The sequence below is a fragment of the Alosa sapidissima genome, chromosome 1 (genome assembly GCF_018492685.1).
Source record: "Alosa sapidissima isolate fAloSap1 chromosome 1, fAloSap1.pri, whole genome shotgun sequence".
NCBI lineage: Eukaryota > Metazoa > Chordata > Actinopteri > Clupeiformes > Clupeidae > Alosa > Alosa sapidissima.
In genome coordinates this window covers 48,132,708-48,148,843 of record NC_055957.1, presented here as the reverse complement: position 1 = coordinate 48,148,843, position 16,136 = coordinate 48,132,708, and the positions used below count along the sequence as shown (strand labels likewise).

The 16,136-nt window shown below is 42.9% G+C and overlaps 1 protein-coding gene across 10 annotated transcripts in view; it reads left to right on the top strand.

Annotated features, from left to right (window-relative positions):
* The first annotated feature begins 6,395 nt into the window (after positions 1–6,395).
* Positions 6,396–16,136, top strand: part of LOC121711523 (adhesion G protein-coupled receptor L2-like) — an 85,723-nt gene continuing 75,982 nt past the window's right edge. For 9 of the 10 annotated variants that reach the window (XM_042095248.1, XM_042095221.1, XM_042095266.1 and 6 more), the window contains exon 1: positions 6,396–6,970. The gene's annotated coding sequence lies outside the window, so the exon portion shown is untranslated. Of the gene's footprint in view, positions 6,975–16,136 lie in introns of all 10 variants that reach the window. The other variant, XM_042095196.1, reaches the window with a different exon arrangement.

Below are 16,136 nucleotides of genomic sequence, written 5' to 3'. Positions count from 1 at the left end.
CTGACAGTATTACGGTTATACCTGCAATTTTGTTTAAAAAAACATTAATTGAACAGAATATAGTTTGAAATATGAAATGTTTTGAATTATTATCTTATTAAAATCATTCCACAGAGATGAGCAGCTATTAAACTGTCACATTACTTTGAGCTCAGCTAGGTAGGGCTTAATTAGGCAATTGGTGCACAAAACATGAATTCCCACAATACATCCTGAAACACTGGCAATAAGGACTCTCTGAACCTTTGCAAAATACGAGGAATGATTGGTGTCTCCGACAAAAACAAGGAAGCCATGCAAATCACAGCACTAATTGCATCCATTCATTATCAACGGTGTGGCATAGGGGAAGCCTCGATTTTGTCGAGTATGAAGAGTGAGCTGAAATGTGTGCACACATCGTCATGTCAAAGCAGTGTCGGCCCTCATAAAACACGAGTCTACTCTTGGAAAACAAATAAAAAAGAAAGTCATCAGCTGAGGCCGTCTGAATGAGGATGCATGCGCTTTCATGGCTTGCTGTGAGATGGCATCCGGTGGTCTCCGGTTCTGCTGTACACATATTTTGACAACCTGCATGTCACAGTTCTATTTGTGCTGCTGTGCATGGGGCCAGGCAGTGGACAGGCTTCCACGGTCGAGCATAAAGCCTTGCATAAAGAGATTGATGGCCCCCAGGAAAGCAGACATAACAAGCATGGTTCAAGGCTATTTCTGATAGGCTGATGCAAAAAAAATCATCTTGAAGGTTAATGGGCAGTGTTATAAGGTGTGTGTGTGTGTGTGTGTGTGTGTGTGTGTGTGTGTGTGTGTGTGTGTGTGTGTGTGTGCTATGTTATGTGTGTTTATATGTGCATATACAGTACATATTGTGGAATCATTTGGGCATGGTAACAGGATGGAGTTTACTGATCTACAAAGAGCCAAGCTAAATGAAGTTATGAAAACTTTTTTTTACTTTAGTTGAACAGCTTCAAAAATCCCTTTTTAATATCTCACACATAATCATTATCTGAGTTAACCGAGTGAAACCTTCCTGCCTCTATCAAAAGTATAATTTCATCTGATTCTAATTAGAAAGAGAGATATGCACTGTTTGTCAAAAATTATGTTCAAATCAGACTTTTTAACAACCTTGTGTGCATTTTCACCAACACATTTGAGCAATAATGTATTGCCTTTCCAGAAATGAGTTAATTTTCAAAATTAATACACATATTGTTCTCCCCGGTGTTTAGTGTTGTGTCTGATTTATTGTTTTCAATGTGTGCCTTCTCAAAACTGTACGGTATGCCTCTGAACTCCTGGTGCTAAAATTAGAGACAGTTTCAAATCTCTGCCTCGTGTGTCAACAGACTCATTTTGGTGGCATACAGAGCAAGCTATTTCCTCGGTCCATAAGAGTTCCACTGTTAACTGCCTTTGTTCTCTGCTATTTACCTGGGACTGTAGATATAAGCTTGGAAATGCAAATGTACAACAAGGATAGTCTGATGTTTATCTTACCTTTTTAGGTCCTTTGGGGAATTGCGTGGCTACTCTGTCTCCCTCTCTCTCTGCCTGCAAAGCTTTATGGTTGTACCTGGTGTTGCTGAACAAGCCCTGCTGAAGTGAATGCACATCACAGCACAGTGAAGCAAAGCTTTATGGTTATACCTGGTGTTGCTGAACAAGCCCTGCTGAAGTGAATGCACATCACAGCACAGTGAAGCAAAGCTTTATGGTTATACCTGGTGTTGCTGAACAAGCCCTGCTGAAGTGAATGCACATCACAGCACAGTGAAGCAAAGCTTTATGGTTATACCTGGTGTTGCTGAACAAGCCCTGCTGAAGTGAATGCACATCACAGCACAGTGAAGCAAAGCTTTATGGTTATACCTGGTGTTGCTGAACAAGCCCTGCTGAAGTGAATGCACATCACAGCACAGTGAAGCAAAGCTTTATGGTTATACCTGGTGTTGCTGAACAAGCCCTGCTGAAGTGAATGCACATCACAGCACAGTGAAGCAAAGCTTTATGGTTATACCTGGTGTTGCTGAACAAGCCCTGCTGAAGTGAATGCACATCACAGCACAGTGAAGCAAAGCGTTATGGTTACACCTGGTGTTGCTGAACAAGCCCTGCTGAAGTGAATGCACATCACAGCACAGTGAAGCAAAGCTTTATGGTTATACCTGGTGTTGCTGAACAAGCCCTGCTGAAGTGAATGCACATCACAGCACAGTGAAGCAAAGCTTTATGGTTATACCTGGTGTTGCTGAACAAGCCCTGCTGAAGTGAATGCACATCACAGCACAGTGAAGCAAAGCTTTATGGTTATACCTGGTGTTGCTGAACAAGCCCTGCTGAAGTGAATGCACATCACAGCACAGTGAAGCAAAGCTTTATGGTTATACCTGGTGTTGCTGAACAAGCCCTGCTGAAGTGAATGCACATCACAGCACAGTGAAGCAAAGCTTTATGGTTATACCTGGTGTTGCTGAACAAGCCCTGCTGAAGTGAATGCACATCACAGCACAGTGAAGCAAAGCTTTATGGTTATACCTGGTGTTGCTGAACAAGCCCTGCTGAAGTGAATGCACATCACAGCACAGTGAAGCAAAGCTTTATGGTTATACCTGGTGCTGCTGAACAAGCCCTGCTGAAGTGAATGCACATCACAGCACAGTGAAGCAAAGCTTTATGGTTATACCTGGTGTTGCTGAACAAGCCCTGCTGAAGTGAATGCACATCACAGCACAGTGAAGCAAAGCTTTATGGTTATACCTGGTGTTGCTGAACAAGCCCTGCTGAAGTGAATGCACATCACAGCACAGTGAAGCAAAGCTTTATGGTTATACCTGGTGTTGCTGAACAAGCCCTGCTGAAGTGAATGCACATCACAGCACAGTGAAGCAAAGCTTTATGGTTATACCTGGTGTTGCTGAACAAGCCCTGCTGAAGTGAATGCACATCACAGCACAGTGAAGCAAAGCTTTATGGTTATACCTGGTGTTGCTGAACAAGCCCTGCTGAAGTGAATGCACATCACAGCACAGTGAAGCAAAGCTTTATGGTTATACCTGGTGTTGCTGAACAAGCCCTGCTGAAGTGAATGCACATCACAGCACAGTGAAGCAAAGCTTTATGGTTATACCTGGTGTTGCTGAACAAGCCCTGCTGAAGTGAATGCACATCACAGCACAGTGAAGCAAAGCTTTATGGTTATACCTGGTGTTGCTGAACAAGCCCTGCTGAAGTGAATGCACATCACAGCACAGTGAAGCAAAGCTTTATGGTTATACCTGGTGTTGCTGAACAAGCCCTGCTGAAGTGAATGCACATCACAGCACAGTGAAGCAAATTGGGAGGTCAGCCACTGTGGAACCGAATTATCAGACACTGTAAAACTATTTTCTTCTTCTGTTTTTTTCTTCTTCTCCCGCTCTCTCTCTCCCTTTCTTTCTTTTCCCCACTGGGACGCGAGCGAAGAGCATCTGTTTCCATTTGGCAGTGTCTCTGCACAAAGACTCCAGAAAAGATCCCTGCACTCACAACTGAGCCTACCTCCACCCTCTTGCTCCACCAGCACATTACACACACACACACGCACACACACACACACACACACACACACTCACACACACACACGCACACACGCACACACACACACAATGGCGACAATACAAAATGTCGGCCCAAGTTTTTCACCGCACACTCATTCAGGAGTGCTGCTTCCCTCTGTCATGCATGCTGAACCAGTTTGGGTGCGGAAACCTATTTGTGCAAATTCATTTCTATTCACTTCATATGGCAACATTAGCATTTAGGTAATATTTCACAATGAGCTGAATAAACAGGCTACCAAGCTCGGCTAACCTAATTTCTCTCCATCATCAGGTTTAGGATCTCACACCCCTTCTGACCTAGGCGATTTCAGGCATGGGAGAAAACTGAGTTAAATCGTATGGAGCACCATTACAAATGAAAGATTGAAACACATTGTGGTGCTATGGAATTAGGCTATGTGATTTATCTCAGAGGAAGGCCTATGAAAATGTGCCTCATCACAGTCTTTTATATGGGCTGTCGGCTTCGAGTTGGCCAGGCCTTTTTTTAATTTTCAACATAAAAAAAATATTTTCAAAAAAAAAAAAGAAAATGTCTAGTTCTTTTCTCACTTTGGACTGACTTTTGAGCACACCACTTTTGAACTTAATGAACAAAACCACCGAATAACGACTCATGACATCCTTAACCACAACACTTGCATTGCCCTCTTATTAGCTGTGTGAAGGTTTGTTGAAATGGCCCGCAATTCTTTGTGAGGTTTTCCCCATGCTGAGAATAACATATTTCTGACGAGAACACATGCATGAGAGAACAGAATAAAGAGCAGAATGGGAGAGAGGCAGAGAGAGTACTGAGAGCCCTGCCATATTTGACGCCAATGTCGCTGTAATGTGCCATAATGTTTTGATGGCATGTTTAAAGTTCAAAAAGAAAATGACTGCTTTTTTATGGGCAACTGAGGCTGTGGGTGCTTTTTGTGAGGTTGATCTGCATGTTCTAGATTTTGCCATTTTTTTTATTATTTTTTATCGGCACAGAATGTCTCAGCAGCACACAGCTCATTTGTGGGGTGAGAGTAACTATTACGCTTGTCAGAGAGGACTTTTCAGATATGTAGCTAACTTGCATTCACCCGGCTGGCTTGAACACTTCTCTTGACTGGTGTAATAGTTTCTTTTGATATCGACGTACAAATGGCAGATGGCTTATTGATTACTTTCACTGAAGTCTATCCCTTTAAGAAAAAGCCTGTGGACAGTACTTGTATAGAGGGCACACTATGCATTCCAATTGTGTTTTTTATTTGCTTTTGTTAGATCTGCTCATGGGTGAGCATTATGGCAGACCAACAATTGCAAAATATGGGTAAGATGTTGCTGATGTAACTGCATGAAATATTAAAACCATAGAGTACTTGACAACATCCAGGGCCGTATTTTTTTTATCTGGTAGCTGAACGTCCCACTCTCTATTTGTGCCTTCAAGCGATGACAAGAAACCATTTTGCATCTTTTGTAGTATTACTCTAAATCACACCAACCATGACAGTAGCACTATTTATCTGGTATTTCTATGTCATTCATCATTGTTATTAGAATTACTATAATTAGTCAGGTCTGGCTTTCCTTTTTTGGATCTTACCCAGCTCCAGTGATAGGTGAGGGAGAGACCCAAACCCTTGGATGAATAAAACATACAAATACACTCAGTGGTCAGTTCAAATAAAGCACCCTGCCCCTTAGAGGCGCTTCATACATAAACATTGTTTCTCCAAATATGAATATGTGCCAGCGGATTACCTGTGTTACATCTGTTTTCTCTTTTGCCGTTATTCTTTATTATGTAAAATTATGCCTCCAAAAACATGAGAGCTCCCAACTAATCCTCTCACTTTCCACCTGGTAGATTTGACCCAAATTCGCATTTCCCTGGTGCAATGGGAGTCTCTCTCTCTCTTGTTTTTTCATTATTGAAGCCACGTGTAACAGAACCTACTGACCTGGCAGTATGCTTCTCAGACTTCTGAGAAACAAAAGTGTGGAAATTAACCCTCCGACCACAACTGTCTCAAAAGTGCCTGTTTTTGTATTTCTTTAAGGGTCGTGCAGCAGAAAATATTCCATGTCCACACTGCATACATTTCCTACAGGGTGAGCTTGCAGCGGAGGCTTCTCTTTGAGGAGGTCCTCTGGTCATGCTCAAATGCTGGATACCGTTAGATCTTGAATGTTTCATAAGGCAGCAAGGCTCTATTCTCTGGTATACCCTGAAAGGTAATATTGGTGCTGCTGTCTCAGAGAACAGGCACTGAACACTTGGGATGGAACCAACTGATAGTTTGGTATCCTCACCAGAGTAAGTCTCCCATCCAACAACAGTGTGGTGTAAAGCATTCCTCAGATAACCTCAGATAACAGGATAACTGTTTCTAGGAAGACATGACTGAAAAACTCTTAGTGGTGACAAAGTGAAGAAGGTACTTAGAAATATTTTCACAATGACTGTCTAAAAATGAAAGTCATTCAACCATTTTCACTGACATTAAAATTGACTGTGAGATGGGACTACAACACAATCTAAATTTATATTATTATCTACAGGGCATTTTTGCTGAATTGTGCAATTGGTCGGAAAATGCGTTGTGGATTTCGGTCTCTTAGTGCTGTGATTAATTTTGTTTTGTAGAGCACTGCTTTGTTATGGAGATGATGTCGGGGAGAGGAGCCACTCCGGATCCTGCTGGCTCCTCCTCTCCGTCTTTTTCGGCTAGCTCCACAGCCAGCTGCTGCAGAGAAGGCACCCGGCGCACCGTGTTTTTTGCCTTGTTTGCTCCAATAGTCGCACTGCCTGCGCAGTGGATGGAGCAGGGGTGCTTTCAAGTTACAGACCTGGCACTATCCGATTCTCCGGGCATTTTTGCCAAGTCTGACCATTCGATATTTGTGGAGTCTATGACAATGGATTGACAAAGGCGACAGATGAGATGCGCTCTTCTAAATTTTGAGTAGCCTTTCCGGCTGCATAGCACGAGCTTTAATTATTCCTGTCCATTCGTCTTACCACGCTAACACTGGGTCGCGGAGTTTCTTCAAATACGTTGTATTTTCAAGTGCCGGGAGAGGGATGCGCCGCAAGGAGAACTAATAATTTAGATTTAAGAGGCATCTGGGATGGAGTTCGTCCGATTTGCGGCAATGCACGGACTTGGAGAAAGACCTGCTACGTGATACAGCAAGATTTGTCCTGAAGAAGTGTAGAATGCATCGGAACCATTCAAGTCTTTGTGCTGCCTACTGAGCCGCGTTTCAGGGGTCCACCACTGAAAGGCTGCCCGCTTCAGGTCTGCTTTGGCTGTCCCACATCGTCTCGGGCTGCGTCAGATATAACAAAAAGCCACACTGGAACAACCCAATACTTTGTAAGTAGGTTATTTTCTGTCTTTGCTCCTTTCTTACACTTACAGAAATGTTTTCACTTCCACTGATAGGTGTTCACTTCCTCACTCCAAACTGGACGGTAGTCTTTCTGTTCTCTCATGGCAGGGAAGCTTCTCTATGTTTAAAAATGTACTTTGTTGAAGGCAGGTATACGGAAGTTTGTCCATTTACAGGTTACCATAAGAAGTATATATCACGGCCTTAAAGTTATGGTCAGTCGTTGTCGGATACGATCGACTCGCTCACTGATCTGGCAGCCCTCGTAAGTGAATTCGCTTGGTTTTGTCCAGGTAGAGTAGTTTCGGTCCAGTATAATAGAGGTAGCCGTTTGAGAGGCCTACCAGGGGTCCTCCTAAAAAAGAGCCGTTTCTTAAACCCGAAAACTCCAGATGTGGATTTTTGCTGCCTTCTCTCTAATCTTAGCTGGATTGTGGTGGTGTATTTATTTCACGGAATATGTTTTTACCGAACAGGTAATACATGAAAGATAGGCCTAAAGGTTCGCCTTTACGCGTTGAATTAACTTTCTCTTGTTTAATACATAAGTTGTTTAGGCTATTTATGACACGTTTAATTTTACCAAAACCGTATCCTATTTTATAATAGACTATTGGAAAACCAAAGAAACTGGAGACTAAACGAGGCACGGTTTTACAGAGTCTGTAAATGTTAAGATTCAGACGAGACCCATTTGAGCTGGTAGCCTAAAATTAGATCATTAGACTGCACATGTATAATTCACCTATATCTAAGCTTATGTCAACTGTATGCTGTAGTCACACGCATGAACGCGTGCACACACACACACTGATCTGACCCCCCCCCACACACACACACACACACACACACACACACACAGACACAGCGAGGGGGGGTGCAGAGGCCTATAGAAAGTCTAGACCCTAGTGATTTATTTTCCGATTATGAGTAGGCCTAGCCTGTTGTCGCTCTACAACCACAATGTAGTTGAGCGAAGTCTGTAAACATGAACAGATAATCGTACAGGAAATAATAAATGACGACGCTATGTGAAAATGCCTAAGGTCGACTCAAAGGACATCTTCATTTGTTTGTTTTTATTGATTTGGTCTAGGCCTACTCGTCATTTCAAGAGTGTAGCCTATCAGTTTCAGACATGCAGCCTCGAAATTGCCTGGCAAGTCGGCCTATATGTCAGAGATTAGAGTATAGGCCTAGGGTTATATAGGCCTAAATTTAGTTTGATAATATTACACTATAACACTTTGTCGCAATCATAGCCAGTATTCCCTCGCCATTCCTTATAATTTATCCAGTCTACACATTGTAAGTCGTTATAACTTAATTTAAGTCGCTGCAGAACATAGCCTGCTCATGTGCATGGGAATTGGCCCATAGGCAGTTTTGCGATTCATTGTAGCAGGTCTACTTAGGTTTCACATTGATTTATGCACCCGCTTGAAAATTAACTGACTATCCTTGCGCCACTTACAGTAGAGCTAATTAGCGCGAACTTGTAGGTATAGTCTCTCTTCACCCATTGACGCATTCATTCATTCATTCCAATGTTGCAACTGTCAGGCAAGGAATTCTCCAGAACAAATGTTCCGTTGTTAGGTTTGCCTTCTCCCCCTCCCCCGTTCCCCAGGCGCGCTGTGATTTGGTCCATTTGTTCTGGCCGTCTTTAGAGGAAGTGCCATCTCATCTCACATCAACTCCCTGCAAATGGTTTGAATTTATGCGAGTGTGAATTTTCGCCTTTTTTCCAAGTTCGAATTTACATATCAAAGTGTCCCTATCTCAATACAGAACTTGAGTTACCATCCCCCAGTTTCGCCACAGTGGGTGAGGTAGAGAAAACAAGTAAAGGACTGCGGGCCGATGGGTAGCCTAGACTCTGTAGTAGTCTACAGTAGGCCCACCAGTGCCCAATTCTATTCATAATAATAACTCACTTTTACAATTGCCCTGTGCGTCGGTATTTTTCCCCTCGAGGTTTTATTCCTCATTACCATCTACAATTATTGGATGGCGCATTGTATCTACACTTGTGCGTGGGCTTGCTCCAAGTAGAAAAAAAGAAGGCCCATCGACCTGCGCGGGTAGAGTAATATTGTATGGGTTTTACTTTTTTCACGTAAAAAACAGTCTAGCATTGCAATAATAAACAGCAGTTTGCGTTGTGACAAATTAACAGTTATTTTCAATTGTTAGGGCAAGGGTCTGGAAGGGCAATTAAGGTAGGGTTTTGATTGATATTTTAAATTTTGAGTCCAACAAAAATAAACATATATTTTTTAGCTCCAATCTGAAATATATTTTGTATTATAGTGTTCACTGTTCTAGGTCTTTTAAAATTAGAATTACAAGGCCAAGCATGGGTGCACTTTTACACTCACACACAAACACAATCAGAAGTAAACTGAAGCAATAACTGCAATGATAAACATTCTTAATTGTCAACCAACATAAATAAATATTCTTAATTGCCAGTCAACATGTTCGAGAATTTTCTCCATTCCAAATGAGGTTGCTGGTATATGGATGGTAAGAGGAGAGAAAGTAATGAAGTAGGATTGTTTTTTTTTTTACGGGTCAGACAATTATGAAGGAATTGTGAGGATGTCTATTACACACTCACACATACATGCACCAACACACACACACACACACACACACACACACACACACACACACACACACACACACACACACAAACACACACACACACACACAAACATAGGGAGTGAGAACGAGAGAAAATGTCACCTGCTAGGCTCAATCACAGCAGGTTGGTTTGACAGCTGTCTCTCTGTGTTTGTCTGACACGTTCCATGTCAAAAGTGGGAGAGAAACTGCAGGAAAGTGAGGATGAGAGGGGCAGAGCGAATGAGACTGCAGTGTGAGGAACAAGCCTGGATGGGGTGATAAGTGTAAGCAGTGATAATCATGGCAGCAGTTATCCACCACTGTTGAATAACGCTGCGGGGAAGAGTCAACGCTGAAACAAATAGGCCTGTCTGCTGGCTAGTTGAAAGCGTCGGTTGAGAAGATTGAGTGTTGTGGGCTGTATTTGTCTGGTAGGAAGCACAGACCGTTTTAAACAAGCCAAGTGTGTGTGTGTTTGTGTGTGTTTGTGTGTTTATGTGTGTGTGTGTGTCTGTCTGTGTTTGTGTGTATGTGCGTGCCTGCGCCTTGGTGTTTTTGTGTTGTCTGTATATTTGTGTTTGTTTATATTGTTTATCTACTTATTTGTGTTTGCACCATGCGATCATGCTGTGCTAGTAAGTATACTCATCAAATGATCCCTGCCAGCCTCTTTAGATCTGCCACACTAACTTAGTGAATTTATATTTAGTTTCCCTGACAACATATTAAAGCCACCATTAGTTCTTCTCGTTGACTGTGTGTGAACAGACAGAGTTTGCAGTCCAGCCTTGCATGGACCATTAGCTAGAGTATTCCTTTACTGTTATTTACAGTAGACCAACACATCACGCCACATATGGTCTATACCAGGGAATGATCTGATGACTGGTGAAGTGGGTCATGGGTCTGTCCCGAGGGCCAGGTTTGTCCTTGTCCGTGCTGCTTTTTTAGAAAACAGCCCCGCTCTGTGTCTTTTAAATACCCCTGCTGGTGCAGATGCTGATTTTGGGTGATGGATAGTTAAGAGGTCTTTTCAGGTTTACGTTTAACCCTCTCGGCTCCTGCAAAGCTCACTGTATGAGCCGCCAACCAGGGGTGTGATGAATGGGCCAGGGTCCTTCGGCTCCATATATCAGGGGATTAGCATTGACCTGTGAGATGTCTTGACTGCCCTCTGGGCTTCTCCCCTGCAACAAATGGCCGCCATTAGCGAGAGAGGACATTGCTGAGGTCTTCGGAGGGTAGAGTGATAATACACCTTAGCCTTGGCGGTTTTTCACGCGCACACAAGAGCAAGGGGTGAAGGGGTTGGGTCGCACACAACACACAGGTTAGTGTTACCGACGCATCGCTTTGAAATCTGAGAAATATACACTGCAGCCCCCCCAGTGGCAAAAAATAATGTTGGATGGTGCAGTCGTGATTTTCTCTATTGGTGATTTGATGGAAAGCACTTGTAAGATAGCGTTATATTTTAAGGTGATGTACACCTATAGAACCTGAAAACAAAATAATGTAACTCAATGGGGTTTGCACCTCTATTGCAATCTTTATCGTATGAGATTTTGCTTCTCTGTGCTATAAGCTTTCTGGACAGCACTTCAGAAATAGAGCAATGATATTGACTCAAGCATATTGAATGGTTAACTATGGCTATTACCCTCTTGCCACAGCACCCGAAGACACAAAATCATTGGTTAGCTGAGGATGTAGACTGTAATTTTCAAAGAATTGATAGCTTATTTCTATGTAGGCCTATAATGGGAAGATTTCATTGGATAGAAAAAAAAGAACAAGTGAACTGAAGCGTGTTATGACAACTTCCTTTTAGGTATCTCAGAAAATGCCAGGTCTCCCGCTATGTCGCCCATTAGCTTTGACCGGTTTATCCTTAAGGATAAAAAAGGCACCCAAGATAACCGGTGGCCGTTTCTGCAGGAGGACCACTATAGCGCAATGACTGTCTCTGCCCAGTGTATAAAGTGTCAGGAGTGGATGGGGTTGTGATAGATATCAGGTAGTTTAAAGACACAGTCAGACTCCCTCAGGACCATTGATCGTCAGTACAGCTCTCTCCCGTGTGATGTATGCCTTTTTTATACGCTCTGTGTGATGTGATATTGTCAGAGGGTCCTTGAATGGTCCTTGGCCCCTGGATTGGCAGCCCTTCATGTAATGTCTGTGTTGTTACATGGCAGTGCTGAATTCTGCAAGCCGAACTGACGTGGATGAAAGGCCTCTCCTTAAGACCCACTTTCACACGAGAACCGACTGGTAGAAATACTATTGTTTGCCCGCAAAAACGATCAGAAAAGACAGATGTGTCCAGACTGTTCAAGTCAGACTTATTTCAACACAAACGTAAAGAATGTTTGTGCAGCAACATTACCTGTGTTGTGATTGTAGGTGTGCCAACGTACCTTGCAGCTGTAGCACTTCCTCATTGTATGGAACCGTAGTTGTTTATTGACTTATTTGCAGTATCTGAGAATTTCAGTGTGCTTTTAGTTTACTGTGGCGTTTTCATACTCATTATAACTGTTATATTATTTTTGTTGATAAGTGTAGGCTGCAAAGACTTGGGTCTGAACGTTTATCATGCAATGACAAAAATTCCCTTGGAGATAAGTGTCAAAGAATCGTCACTGAGAACTTCATAGATTTGTATGCCAGTAATTATCTTTGACAGACTATTTCAAAGTATTAATGCACTTTTAAGTACAACTTTTGTGATGTTTTAATATAGCACTTTCCATTTTAATGAATCTATACAGTCTCATTAAGCACAGTTTCTATTCATCTGGGCTTTGAAATGGTCTTGATTACTGGTCTTTCTTTTCAGGCTTACTGTATTTGTTAGATATGGTTTTGAGCCAGCACGACCAGCTCATTGTCTCAGCATGGTTGGAAAAGCCAGGCGTCTCTCCTACACACGCTAAGTGCAGGTGTGCTAGTGATGAGAGCCTATTTATAATTTGGGTGTCCAATACAAGATTCCGATGGAAAATGTCGGCGGGCAGACTGAAAGTAGCACTGAAAACGCAACACGAGAGCTAAAACCAGACCCTCTAAATCACCCACTCACCCTTGATTGGCGCTGATTTGTTCCATTTCAAAAGGCCTCCTGAAGAAGCAGAGACTGTCGCCGTCACTGTTTAAACTTGTTAAGGGAGAGCCCGCTGTTGATCACCCAGGCAAATTATATCTTGAATACTGTTTTGGAAGAGGGATTGTGATTGCTGATTGCGGCGTGTTTTAATTAGGAAAGTCATAAGCGGCTTCTCTTCTGATGAGCATGGTTAAGTATCAAACACACTCATGGGATTGAGTCATTATTTCGCTAATAGTTAAGGTAATAAAAACCAGGACGAGAAGTTGTTGTTTTTCTGAGAGAAACTCCAATTATATACATGTTCTATCCTCTAGTGTGGGTAGTAAACAGAGATGAGGCTTCAGCTTGGGGCAATCATGTGAAATCATTGATCATTATGAGACATGATGGAAATAACACGGTGACAGATACCATTAATTCATTGCTTGAAGAAATATCAGATTGTTTCATTTTACTGTTAGAATGTGAATGTAGAAGAGCTCCATTTGAGCACAGTTAGAGCACAGTTAGAGCACAGTCACTCAGGACTTGGCAAGAAAAAAAAAAGATGTGCCTGTATAGAAATGTAGACGTGTAAATGTCCTCAGGTGATTTAGTCAAGTGAAAGACTTTATTGATAAAATGTTGTTGAGGTCAGAATTCCGTGTGCCAAATGTCACTAAGATAGAAGATACTAAGACAGACAGAAATGCTTTTGCCATATGTGGGGTCAGCTGAGCTCTAATGCAGTGGTCAACAGCTTTCTGTTGGTCTTACTGAGGTAGCTGGCTTTAATTTCTGTTAGTAGTGCTGTGCAGTTGAGTTCAAAGACCTCTGCTAGGACGTTTTAATTACACTGGAATTGGATCTAATTGATCTTGGCTTAGATGGACTTCTCTCGCTCCTTGGCCAGACTCGGTGCAAAATGGCTCTCTTCCCTATGAAGAAGCATTGGTGCTTTTAGCTCCCAACTTCTTAAGCCTCTTTGACATTTTAGGGACATAAAAATATTTGAGGCATTTGCTCCCTATATTCAAAATATTATGAGGAAAATGTTCATTATGCAATACACCAGAAAAATACACTTTAGTGGTAGATACATGACAGTCAGTTTTACTAATTATGTATAATTTGAATATCATGTATATATATACTTTGTGTTGGCATTTATATCTGTACAATCTCCTTCAGTAGACATCTGAAGGATTGACTTGTCATAAATTGTTGACGGGGAAGATTTCCTCACTTCGGCATGGTCACATCTGTCACAGGCTCTGTTGCCACTCAGAGTGTCCTCTTACAGTGCACTTTTTCATGTGTGTGTGTGTGTCACTCAACATGCTAAAAATTTAATCGGGCTGTTAGATAATGCTTCCCGATGACAGTGAATTATTGATGGCCTTGTTCTTATGAGTGGGACAGGGCAAGCTTTTAACTCTGTGCTGCTGTGCCTCTTTCCCAGTAACTAAGGGACACTACACAAACACCCGCAGGAATGATGTACTAGAGGATAGAAAAAAAAACTGGAGCAAAGGATTGGGGATTGGGGGGGGGGGGGGGGGGGGTTGAAAATAAAATAAGGAAGTCAGTGTCTCAGCCACTGGCAGGCTAGCCAGAGATTAAGCAAGGCCTGGTCGCAGAGAAAAGCTGTGAAAATGGTCCAACATTCTTTCTTGGAAGCGCTTTATTTGAAGCCATGAGAGGCACAGTGCTGGCGGTGTGGTGCGGCTGCCGCCGCCACTGCTGCTTTCCTTCTCTTTTCCCTCACATTTGTTGTGTCAAGACTGAAGCCTTCCCTGGGCCTTACTTGTCTTCCCTGCATTTAAAGGAAACATTATTTGCAGCCTCTCGTGCAGGAGGTACACTTGCATACCTCTCACAACGCTCCCAGTGAAAATGTGCATGTGCGATTCCCCCACTTTCGTCAAGTTGAAAAGGGCTCTTTTGCTCAATGAAAACCACAGAGTTATAAATACTGGGCCAACGTGGGAAACTGGTTCGACTGCCTCGCTGATCCTCCAAGAGTCGTTATTCTGAGACGGTTGCGCCACGACTGAAAGCAGATGCAAACCTGTAGCTATTCATTTAGAGCAGCAGTGTGGTTCTCCTACTCATCAGCCCTAGACTAGATTGTTTTCAGCGCCTTGCTTCACTTTGTTACTGAGGCAAATATGGGTCTACTGCCTCTGTGTATGTCTGTATGCTCTCTCTCTCTCTCTCTGTTGCTATTTCCCAGTGCGGTACATGAATGGCCGACTGTAATTTAAATCGCTTTTCACCAAGGTGTATTTCTCCCTCCACAGCAAACGCACATCAAGTTTACATTTGAATTAGCCCTTCAAAAGGATAGAGGCACAGAACTCGCTTTGCTTTGCCACAGCGATATTGCCCAAGCGAGGTGTGCAGGTGTCATAAAGAACATAGCGGTGTTGGTGTGCAAATAAACACTGGCCAGCGGAGAGTCTGAACAGTTGATCCATGCTCTTAGTGTGTCCTCAGAGGACACCCCCCCCTCGCTGAGTGAATGATCACGAGCATTACTGCTTATCCTGTCTGTGGTAAATATAAGTGAGGTTGTCAAGCCAACCACAGTTTCTCTTGTAAATTGTGATTGAGTGCGAGCAAGTGTAAGCCGCGGAAGACGGGGTGGTGTGAGTGAATGAGCCGAGGGGAAGTGGAGAGGGCGCAGGAGGAGCTTGGCAGTTTGCGGGAGAATACAAATGGAACCTCTGAAAAGCTCCGATTGCAAATTAGACTACCCCTGCCTGAGAGAGATGGGACCCTTATCACACCTAGGAGGAGTATCTTTGGTCGATAAATGAACATGACATTTAAATAATTTTCAGTTCGGCCATATCCCAGTAAGGCATGAGGGTAATTTTATAGAATATATTAAGTTCTCATTAGGGTCGCGTAACCTTTACAAATCAGCGCTGTTATCCGTGTTCAAAGAGATGGTGTGTGTGTGTGTGTGTTGGGGTGTTTTCTTGGGGATTTTTCCTCTGCACCTCACTCCATCCATTGTCATTAGAGCAGACAGTCAACAGAGTTACCTCTCCAGGTAATGAGGCAAAGGCAATGGTGATTGCAATGATGGGGACGGCTAAGGCCCTATTAGTTCAGATGGGAGCTGTGTCAGTTGTCAGTAGAATCTATTATGCAGCGATAGGCCTTTCCACTGAGCAATAATGCAAATTAAAACATAGTCGTCTGAGTTGTTTCCCCGGCCCCACATGACATTTGAGACTGGGTCATTAGCTCGCCCTAATAGTTTCCTGTTTGTGGAGGGCGTTGAAACTTAACAGCACTGTGGAGAAGCCTGGCTGCCTCTCATTACCTTCTCCTGCCCTCCCTGAGCCTCAACCTGCAAAGTCAAGACAAGTTCTCTTTGCAAAGTGCAAACACACACACACAAAAAAAAACCTTCA